The sequence below is a fragment of the Tupaia chinensis genome, unplaced genomic scaffold, assembly GCF_000334495.1.
Source record: "Tupaia chinensis unplaced genomic scaffold, TupChi_1.0 Scaffold143888_1, whole genome shotgun sequence".
Lineage (NCBI taxonomy): Eukaryota > Metazoa > Chordata > Mammalia > Scandentia > Tupaiidae > Tupaia > Tupaia belangeri.
In genome coordinates this window covers 6,636-18,624 of record NW_006203739.1, presented here as the reverse complement: position 1 = coordinate 18,624, position 11,989 = coordinate 6,636, and positions in this window count along the sequence as shown.

Below are 11,989 nucleotides of genomic sequence, written 5' to 3'. Positions count from 1 at the left end.
TATTAAATTTGTTATAGGGTATGTGCACTCAGCAGAGAAAAGTAGAGCTAGAGAAAGGGAAAATGAGAAAGCAAGTTGCTAGGTCTGGGACATGAGCTGTGGTCAGTCATGTGGGAGTTCAGCATTTTAACCACCATGCCACCTGCTGGCCCTAAGAATGAATGATTTAAATAAATAAATAAATATTATTATTATTTTAATTTGCTATAGGGCACATGTGCTCACCAGAGAGAGAAAGTGACAAAGCAAACCACCAGGTCTCGAACCACAGTCAACCATGTGGTCCTGCACCCAACTACCACACCACCTGCTGGCCCTGTTTTTTTTGTTTTGTTTTGTTTTTGGAGAGGTTTTTGATAAAGGGCATGTGCACTCACCAGAAAGACAGAGAGAGACAGAGAGACAGAAAGTGAGAAATCACCCCGTGGGGGATGGCCACGCCGCAATCCCTTCTCCTTCATTCTCCTCTTGGGATCTTGGGCACGCACACGTGCCTGGTATGAGTTTAGGCCACTGAGACTAGGACTCGAACCGCAGTAGGCTACATGGGAGTTTAGCGACATAGCCATTATGCCTACTGCTGGTTCCTAGCCCTGTTTTTTCAATTGCATGTGCTCACTTTGTGTCTTTGTCACGTTTTGATAATCACTGCAACATTTCAAATGTTTTTTGTTATTTTTTATATTACATTATTTGTTTTCAGTGATTTTTGATGTTACTATGTGTAATTGCTTTGGGACACTAGGGATCCATGAAAGAGGGCGAGCTTAGTTGATAAGTGCCGTGTGTTTTGACCGTTCTACCAACCAGTCATTTGTTCCCGGTTCTTCTTAGTCTTTTTGGACCTCCCTAACCCTTGAGACATACCACTGCTGAAATTAGTGTCAGTTAATAACCTTACAATGGGACCAGAAGTTGGCGTAATGGCTATGTCGCTGGACTCCCACATGGTCGACTGTGGTTCGAGTCCTGGACCCAGTGGCTTAAATTCAAGCCGGGCGCGTGTGTGTGCGTGCCCAAGATCCCAAGAGAAGAATGGAGAAGGGATTGTGGTGTGGCCATCCCCTCAGGAGGTGATTTCTTGCTTTCTGTCTCTCTATCTCTCTCTGCCATTCTGGCAAGCACATGCACACTATAGCAAAATAAAATAAAATAAAATAAAATAAAATAAAATAAACAGAAAACCAACCAAACAAACAAAAACCTTACAATGGCCTCTCAGTGTTCAAGTGAAAGGAAGGGCCACGTGTCTTTCACTTTAAATCAAAAGCTAGAGATGACTTAGTGAGGAACTTGTATCCTGAATGCCAAGATAGGCAGAAAGCCAGGCCTCTTGTACCAAACACAAGATAGTTCTTGAAGTAGATTGAAAGTGCTACTCCAGGGAACACACAAACAATAAGGAAGTGAAACACCCTCATTGCTGAAGTGGCGAGCGTTTGAGTGGTCTGGGTAGAATGTCAAACCAGCCACATCATTCCCTTAAACTGAAGCCTAATCCAGAGCAAAACCCCAGTCTCTCTAGAAGATTCAGAGAGGTGAGAAGCTGCAAAAGAAAGTTTACAGCTAGCAGAGTTTGGTTCGTGAGCTTTAAGGAAAGAAGCTGTTTCCATAACATACTGGTCCAAGGCGAAGCACCAAGTGCTGGCGTGGCAGGTGCGGCAAGTTATTTAGGGAAGAGAACTGACGAGGGAGGCGACCCGAAACAAGACTTTCAGTGTCGGTGAAACAGCCTTAGATTGGAAGATGTCATCTAGGACTTTCACTAGCTACAGAACAGTGTGGACATAACTTTGTATGCACTGGGAAACCAAAAAACTAGTGTAATTCACTTTATTGCGATATTTGCATTATTTTGGAGGCCTGGAACTGAGTATCTTCAAGGTATGCCTGTAAAATGACTGTAAACAATAGTTTTTATTTTTTCAGAATTATTTATTATTATTTTATTTATTTTTAGAGAGGTTTTTGCTATAGGGTGCGTGTTCTCACCAGAGAGACAGAGAGACAGAAAGTGAGAAATCATCCCCATCATCTCCAATTCAAAATAATCCTTATCCCAAAGTTGTATACTATGGGTGGCATATTCTGCTACTCTTCAAAAGTTTTCATCGTAGCACTGTTTTGTTTTGCTCTGTTTTTTAATTTGCCAGAAGGCATGTACTCTCATTGAAAAAGAGAGAGAGAGAGAGAGAGAGAGAGCGAGCGAGAGCACACCTCCCAGGGGAATGGTCACATTGCAAACACTTCTCCATTTCTCTCTCCCCTTGAGACACACACACATGTGCCAGGCGTGTTTTCCAAACACCAGGTCTGGGACTCAAACTGCATAGTTGGATGCGTGAGATCCAACTCATATAACCGCCAGGCCATGGACTGACCTAACATTGTTCTTCATTTTTTAAATTATATATTAACTATTAAATAGGCAGACATTTTAAAATTGGCTACAATGCTATGTTATAAAGTGTTAGGGCCAGCAGGTGGAGTGGAGGTTACAGTGCTGGATCCCAGATGGCCAACTAAGAAGTCCGAGTCCTGATCCCACAGCTTAAAAATCACACCAGATGCTGGGACCAGCTGGACTTCCATGTGGTTGACTGTGGTTCAAGTCCCAGACCTGGTGGCTTAAACTTACGCCAGGCATGTGCATGTGCATGCCCAAGATCCCGAGAGGAGAATGGAGGAGAAGGGATTGCGGCGTGGCCATCCACCCCGGGGGGTGATTTCTCATTTTTTGTCTCTCTGTCTCTAAAATAAAATAAAATAAAATAAAATAAAATAAAATAAAATAAAATAAAATAAAATAAAATAAAATAAAATAAAATAAAATAAAATAAAATAAAATAAAATAAAATAAAATAAAATAAAATAAAATAAACAGAAAACCAACCAAACAAACAAAAACCTTACAATGGCCTCTCAGTGTTCAAGTGAAAGGAAGGGCCACGTGTCTTTCACTTTAAATCAAAAGCTAGAGATGACTTAGTGAGGAACTTGTATCCTGAATGCCAAGATAGGCAGAAAGCCAGGCCTCTTGTACCAAACACAAGATAGTTCTTGAAGTAGATTGAAAGTGCTACTCCAGGGAACACACAAACAATAAGGAAGTGAAACACCCTCATTGCTGAAGTGGCGAGCGTTTGAGTGGTCTGGGTAGAATGTCAAACCAGCCACATCATTCCCTTAAACTGAAGCCTAATCCAGAGCAAAACCCCAGTCTCTCTAGAAGATTCAGAGAGGTGAGAAGCTGCAAAAGAAAGTTTACAGCTAGCAGAGTTTGGTTCGTGAGCTTTAAGGAAAGAAGCTGTTTCCATAACATACTGGTCCAAGGCGAAGCACCAAGTGCTGGCGTGGCAGGTGCGGCAAGTTATTTAGGGAAGAGAACTGACGAGGGAGGCGACCCGAAACAAGACTTTCAGTGTCGGTGAAACAGCCTTAGATTGGAAGATGTCATCTAGGACTTTCACTAGCTACAGAACAGTGTGGACATAACTTTGTATGCACTGGGAAACCAAAAAACTAGTGTAATTCACTTTATTGCGATATTTGCATTATTTTGGAGGCCTGGAACTGAGTATCTTCAAGGTATGCCTGTAAAATGACTGTAAACAATAGTTTTTATTTTTTCAGAATTATTTATTATTATTTTATTTATTTTTAGAGAGGTTTTTGCTATAGGGTGCGTGTTCTCACCAGAGAGACAGAGAGACAGAAAGTGAGAAATCATCCCCATCATCTCCAATTCAAAATAATCCTTATCCCAAAGTTGTATACTATGGGTGGCATATTCTGCTACTCTTCAAAAGTTTTCATCGTAGCACTGTTTTGTTTTGCTCTGTTTTTTAATTTGCCAGAAGGCATGTACTCTCATTGAAAAAGAGAGAGAGAGAGAGAGAGAGAGAGCGAGCGAGAGCACACCTCCCAGGGGAATGGTCACATTGCAAACACTTCTCCATTTCTCTCTCCCCTTGAGACACACACACATGTGCCAGGCGTGTTTTCCAAACACCAGGTCTGGGACTCAAACTGCATAGTTGGATGCGTGAGATCCAACTCATATAACCGCCAGGCCATGGACTGACCTAACATTGTTCTTCATTTTTTAAATTATATATTAACTATTAAATAGGCAGACATTTTAAAATTGGCTACAATGCTATGTTATAAAGTGTTAGGGCCAGCAGGTGGAGTGGAGGTTACAGTGCTGGATCCCAGATGGCCAACTAAGAAGTCCGAGTCCTGATCCCACAGCTTAAAAATCACACCAGATGCTGGGACCAGCTGGACTTCCATGTGGTTGACTGTGGTTCAAGTCCCAGACCTGGTGGCTTAAACTTACGCCAGGCATGTGCATGTGCATGCCCAAGATCCCGAGAGGAGAATGGAGGAGAAGGGATTGCGGCGTGGCCATCCACCCCGGGGGGTGATTTCTCATTTTTTGTCTCTCTGTCTCTCTCTCTCTCTCTGTCTTTCTGGAGAGCACACGTGCCCTAGAGCAAAAACCTCTCTAAATAAAAAAAAAAAAAAAAGAAAGAAAAGAAAAAAGAAGGGGACCCAGGAGCTGTACCTAGTACAACGATGATACATGAAGTTCTGTGAGGTTGAGCCACATGGAAATTGGAGATAATTGAGATGAAACAAAAACAAGAAAAATTCTCTTCCCTCCTTCTGTTTGCCTAAAAGCAAGACATAAATTTGTCAAGATGCTGCCCCCCAACCCCCAGAAAGAATAGAAGTTTATCACTGGAGACAACACTGGGGCTTGTCAGCACAGAGAGCACCGGAGGACTCTGCATGACAAACGGTGCTAACTTGCCCTTATCCTCCATTAGTTCCCCTGCATGTTTACCTTCCACCATTTATCACCCTAGAGCCTCAAAGACCTTTTCACTGGCCATTTCTCTAAAAATCTATTATTTATTTATTTTTTTTAGAGATTTTTGCTATAGGGCACATGCACTTGACAGAGAGAGAGAGAGAAAATGAGAAATCGCCCCTGGAGGGCTTGACCATGTTGCAATCCCTTCTCCTCCATTCTCCTCTCAGGATTTTGGGAATGCATGCACACGTGTCCCGTGTGAGTTTCAAGCTGCCAGATACAGGACTCCAACTGCAGTTGACCACATGGAAGTCCAGTGCCTTAACCACCACGGTACTTGCTGGCTCCTTTATTGTTCTTGTAAGGAGTTACATGAACTGAAGTTCTGACCATCCCTTTGAATTACTCGTCACTGAGTGCTCCCATGTGTATGCTGATGCATGTGTTAATGATCTTGTCTGTTTTTCTCTGTTCATCTGTGCCGTGCCAACTAGTTTTACAAGACCCTAGTCACGGAAACTAGGATGGGTAGGGAGAAAAGAAAACATCTCTTGCCCTACATTTTTTTTAAAAAAACATCTTTGCACACTTGTCTGCTTATCTCTAAAAGATAAGATCCCATTGAGAAATAATCAGATCGAAACTGATGCGAAATTTTATAATTTTGACCTTTGTCACCAAATCCTTTTCCAGAAAGATATGCAAACTTTCTCATTCTCATCTAAGAAAGCTTGAAAAGAACTTACTTAAATATGAGACTGTACGGGACCAGCAGTTAGCGTAACGGCTATGTTGCTGAACTCCCATGTAGTCAATTGTGGTTCAAATCCTGGACCTGGTGGCTTAAACTCACACTGGACGTGTGTGCGTGCGTGTCCAAGATCCCAAGAGGAGAATGAATGGAGGAGAAGGGATTGTGGTGTGGCCATCCTCCCTGGGAGGGTGATTTTTCGCTTTCTGTCTCTCTGTCTCTCTGTCTTTCTGGCGAGCGCACCTCCCTATAGCAAAAAGCCTCTCCAAAAAAAAAAAAAAAAGAGACTGAAAAGAGATAAAGTATAGTAGATAAGAAGATAGCTCTCACGCTCTCTTCTTTCTCCCCCCTTCAGTTCCATTCTCCTCTCAGGATTTTGAGCATGCATGCACATGTGTTGGTGTGAGTTTCAAGCCGCTGGGTTTGGGACTTGAACCGTCATCAGCCATGTGGGAGTCCAGCACCTCAATAACTATGCCACCTGCTGGCGCCCAAGAATATAGCTCTTAATACACTGGCGTTTGAGCTAGATTCTTTTAGATCCTCTGAACAGAACTAAACAGCACTAACAGTTTTAAATCAATTGGTTCACTTGGCTGAACACAAGTGGTTTCATCTACAGTGAGTGGCTGCTTTAATTTCAGTTCAGTTCTTTTCCCCTTAGCTGGGAGTTTGGAATGGCCTTAATATGTACATGGTTCAGGGATCAGTCGGCGATTTGGGCCAGAGTTCATACCCAGAAGTTGGAGCCTCTCCTCTTTACCCCTCACCTTTCCTGATTTCACTTTTCAGTCTCTTGCTGCTAGAGTGCCCTGAACTCTGTCCTTGGGTTCTTTGAACTAATAAAACTGCACATGCTCTGTCTCAGCCTTGGTGCAAACTGGAGCCTGCTCTCATGTTAACACCCTTCTGCCACCTTCAGAATCTGCCTTTTTGGCATCTCTCTTCTGTACCTTCAGATAGGTTTTTATTTGCTGATTTTTTATGAGCAGGAGTGCTGATCTCATAGAAGCTTCTAGATCATACCTGGAGGCATAATTTTCAAAAATTTCAATATCTCTTGTCTCCTTTTATACTTTATTTTTCTCCATAGCAATTATCTGTACCTTATATGCTATAATTACCCCTTATTCTGTTTCTGTTCTCTCTTCCTTATTGGAATGTAAACATCATGAAGACCAGGAATTGTGCCTGGTTCGTTCATTGCTATATTCTCAGTGTTTTAGAATAGAACTCTACAGAGATTGGCAGGGCTGACATAAAAAATATATAACAACAGGGATGGCAGGGGCATCGAAATATGTGGGGACTTCAAAATGTTCATGGAAAAATGGAATTAAAGTATCACTTTAAGGTTGTAGTGTTGGAAGCCACATGGCTAACCATGAATTTGGGTCCAAGTTGACTTGAAACATAGTGGGTGCTCTCTCCTGATCACCCTACTTGCTCTCACCAAGGAGTAAGTCAGTCAGGAAGCCAGGCTACAGCCATGGCTTTTAAAGATAGCAGAAAAACACCCTTAGAATCAGAGATGGTGATTTGACAAATTAGAATTACTTTAGCCAGCCACAATTTTTTTTTTTAATAAGAATTATTTTATTTAACTTTATTTATTTATTTTTAGTTTGATCAGAGAGGACAGAGCAAGAGAGGGAGAGAGGGAAAGTGAGTGAGAGAAAAAGGGAAAGTAAGAAAGCAAGCTGCCAGGTCTGGGACTTGAACCGTGGTCAACCATGTGGGAGCCCAGCGCCCTCAATCACCATACCACCTGCTGGCCCCATCTCACAACTTCTTTTATAAGAGCACTAAAATCTCTTTCATAAGTGCAGAGCTCTCAAGACTTAATTGTTTGCCTAAAGGCCCTCTGCTTTATACCTTCTCATCAGGGATTAGGATCCAACATAATTCTGAATTTTAAGAGAACACCAATATCCACACTGTATCACAACCCAAAAGTACTTTTCTAGTTTTTCCTCCTGAACTCTTAGTTGATGGGCTATGTCTGGAAGCCAGGAGCCAGAAGAGGCTCAAATTGCTTGTCCTTCTTTAGAACAGAGGTTATCAAATCATGGTTCTTGAATTAACAGCGGTGGCAGCAGTAACAAGTGGAATCCACCCCAGAACTGCTTAATTAGAAACTCCAGGGGTTGGAGCTGGCCATCTGTGTTGTAACAAGCATTCCAGGTCATGCTCAGGTTTGAGAATCATTACCTTAGAGCTAATCATTGTAGTGCTAGGTCAAAAGTGATTTTAGTATGTGGAAGTCTTACAAAGAAGGTTTGTGTATGTGACCCTTTCTCGTGGTGAGTGTTGGAGCTGCCTAATACAGACCCAGAATGCCCAATCAGAAGTATTGTAAATATTAGGCCTAAAAAAGGTAATGAGAATAGAATTGCTTAAGATGGTCAAAGGTAATTATTGGCTTATGAAAGCTGTGCAAGAAATACAATGAGAATATCATTTGAAAAGATACTGATAAACTTCAAAATGGGGAAATACTTGGACTGTGGGGCAATACAGGTCCCTAGCAGTCTGAAGGGAAAGACAGCAGAGGAAGGACATTTGGAGGAAGTCTCTTCAGAAGAACAGCTCTGCAGAGTTGCTTGATGTGCCGAGTCAGCTACCTACTCTGGTATAATACTGACCAGGAGTTCCAAAATGATTTTGCTGGAGTGAGTGAGTAGGAAACCAGAACATCTAATGACATTTACAGATTTTTTTTTTTTTTGGAGAGGTTTTTGCTATAGGGCGTGTGCGCTCGCCAGACAGACAGACAGAGACAGAGAGACAGAAAGAGAGAAATCACCCCCCGAGGGAGGGATGGCCACGCCACAATCCCTTCTCCTCCATTCTCCTCTCAGGATCTTGGGCACGCACGCACACGCACCTGGCGTGAGTTTAAGCCACCAGGTCCAGGACGTGAACCGCGGTCGACTACGTGGGAGTCCAGCGACATAGCCATTATGCTAACTGCTAGTCCCCAGATTTGATACTCATACATATGGATTTAGATTTGTTGGCATATAGGAGATAGCTCATTATAACAGTGGGTTAAATAAGAGAGGAATTGATTTATTATTCATGTAATAGAAATTTGGTGGTCGGTAGTTTGAGGACTTGTGTGCACCTCCACAGTTGCAAAGAATCCAGGTTCTTTCTGCCTCCTCCTCTTCCCCTCCCTCCACTACTCTGACTTATGGCTTCCATTTGCAAAAGTACTACCTCATAGTTCAATAGAACTGCAGTGGCTCTCCCAAGAGGGGCAGAATGGCAAAAGGGCAAAAGGACACATGCCCTTGTTGAGTCAAATGACCTTCATGGAAGTCAAACAAAAGGCATACTATTGTCCAGATTCGAGCTAGTCCTAATTGTAAAGGAGGGCTTGATAGTCCTTCGTCCTTCAGGTGGGCACTGCGCTGCCCAACACACTGGTAAGATGGGAACGGTTCTCTTGTGCAGACAGCCAGGCGAGAATGAGCAGAACAGAAGGTGGCAACGAGCTGCCTCTGCCACAGCTTTCCTTTCTGCTCCCCTCAGTCTCGTTTTTAAACCTTCAACACTGTGCCCTGGGATCCCATATTGCCAAAGTCAGCCTTTGTATTCTTGCTCTCTTCTTTAGGTCTTACTTCCTTCATCTATAAAAATGGAATTAATCTAAAGTGGTATTATCAAATGACTAAGAAGATGATCAGAAAGATTATATAAATACACACACACACACACACACACAAATGAACAAACAGCAGTTAGGCAGGGCAAAAGGAATGTTTACCCAGCTCAAAAATCCTGGAATAGGATTTTTTTAAAAAAGGTTTTTGCAATAGGGTGTGTGCACTCGCTGCGGAAAAATAGAGAGTAAGACAGTGAGAGGGAAAGTGAGAAATCCCCACCCCAGGAGGGATGGCCATGCTGCAATCCCTTGTCCTTCATTCTCCTTGGATTTCGGGCATGCATGCTTATGCACCCAGTGTGATTTTCTTTCCTTTTTTAAAAAAAAAAATTTTATTTATTCATCCATTCATTTAATTTTAGTTTGAACAGAGAGACACAAAGAAGGAAAGAGGAAAAGTGAGAAAGAAAACCACCAAGTCCAGGACTTGAACCATGATTGGTCATGTGGGAGTGTTTAGCACCTTACCTACCACTCTACCTGCTGGTCCCTCCAGACACACACACATATATATGTATATATAAAATAATTTATTATATATACAATTATATATATAATAATGTAATTAATTTACTTTTTTTTTTTTTTAGAGATTTTTGCTATAGGGCGCGCGTGCTCGCCAGACAGAGAGAGACATAGAGACAGAAAGCGAGAAATCACCCCCCACGGGGGATGGACACGCCGCCATCCCTTCTCCTCCATTCTCCTCTCGGGATCTTGGGCATGCATGCACACGCGCCCAGCGTGAGTTCTAAGCCACTGAGTCCAGGACGCAAACCGCGGTCGACTATGTGGGAGTCCAGTGACATAGCCATTACGCTAACTGCTGGTTCGCTTAATTTACTTTTTTTTTTTTTGAGGTTTTTGCTAGAGGGTGCATGCACTTACCAGAAAGACAGAGAGAGACAGAGAGACAGAAAGTGAGAAATCACCCTCCAGGGGGATGGCCATGCTGCAATCTCTTCTCCTCTATTGTCCTCTGGGGATCTTGGGCACGCACGTACACACGCCCAGCCTGAGTTTAAGCCACTGGGTCTGGGACTTGAGCCGTGGTCAACTACATGGGAGTCCAGTGATATAGCCATTATGCCATCTGCTGGTCCCATTTATTGTTATTATTTTAAAATTTGACCAGAGAGAGAGAGAGAGAGACAGAGAGAAGAAAAGTGAGAAACCAAGCTGCCAGGTCTGGGACTTGAACCACAGTCGGCCAGTGGAAGCCAGAAGTCCAACACCTTAACCACCACATCACCTGCTAGCCCTGAATGGGAATATTCTTTTATTTATTTATTTTTTTTAAAGAGACTTTTTTCTATAGGGTGTGTGAACTTGACAGAGACAGACAGAGAGACAGAAAGTAAGAAATCACTCCCCAGGGGCGATGGCCATGCTGCAATCTTTTCTGCTCTATTTTCCTCTTGGGATCTTGGACACGCAGGCACATGTGCCCGAGTAAGATTTTTTTTTTTTTGAGAGGTTTTTGCCATAGGGCACGTGTGCTTGCCAGACAGAGACAGACAGAGAGACAGAAAGTGAGAAATCACCCACCAGGGGGATGGCCACACTGCAATCCCTTCTCCTCCATTCTCCTCTCGGGATCTTGGACACGCACGCACATGCGCCTGGCGTGAGTTTTAAGTCACTGGGTCCAGGACACAAATCGTGGTCGACTAAGTGGGAGTCCAGCGACATAGCCATTACGTTAACTGCTGGTCCCAGAGTAAGCTTTTTTAAGTCACCAGGTCGAGGAGTCAAACTGCAGTCAACTATGTGTGAGTCCAATGACATAACCATTATGCCATCTGCTGGTCCCAAGTCCCAGATATCATTTTTAAAAATATTCATTTTAATTTTATTTATTCATTCATTTATTTTAATTTGACCAGAGAGAGACAGAGAAAGCAAGCCACCAGGTCTGGGACTTGAACCATGGTCAGCCATGTGGTAGTATCTAACGTCTTAACCACTATATCACCTGCCAGCCCCCCTGGATATTCTTAAGGGATGATTTCCACCTCTACTATTTTTGTTTTCAGTTTGCTATAGGGAGTGTGTATGTGTGAGAGAGAGAGAAAGAAAGAGAACGGTCACACCCAGGAAAATGCCCATACTGCAGTCATTGCTCCTCCATTCTCTTGGGATTTGAGGCATGCTTACACATGTACCTGGTGTGACTCTCAAGCTGCAGGGTCCAAAACTTGAACTGTGCTATTGACCACGTGGGATCCACCTGCCTTAACCACACCAATTGCTAGCTCTCAGCCTCCACTAAATGATGAGAGTTTTGTTTCGTTTTGTTTTCTCCTTAGCAGCTAAACCTCTTCCTGGGACATGAATTATCCTTCTTTAGGTCACTGGAGGGCCTCTAATTACTGAGCTCTTGTCTAATTTTGAAAAAATGAGTAGGTATTAAAGATGGTCATCATGACTGCCACATTATCTAAGAAATACTTGTTTTGTAAAATACATATAATTTGTGTATCTTTTAAATATTTTAAATATTTCTTTTTTTTTCCTTTTTCTTTTTCTTTTAAGTTTTTGCCGTAGGATGCTTATGCTCGCCTGAAAGAGATAGAGAGAGGGAGGGACCAGCAGTTAGTGTAATGGCTATGTCGCTGGACTCCCACGTGGTCGACCACGGTTCACGTCCTAGACCCGGTGGCTTAAAACTCACGCAGGGTGCATGTGTGTGCATGCCCAAGATCCTGAGAGGAGAATGGAGGAGAAGGGATTGTGGCATGGCCAT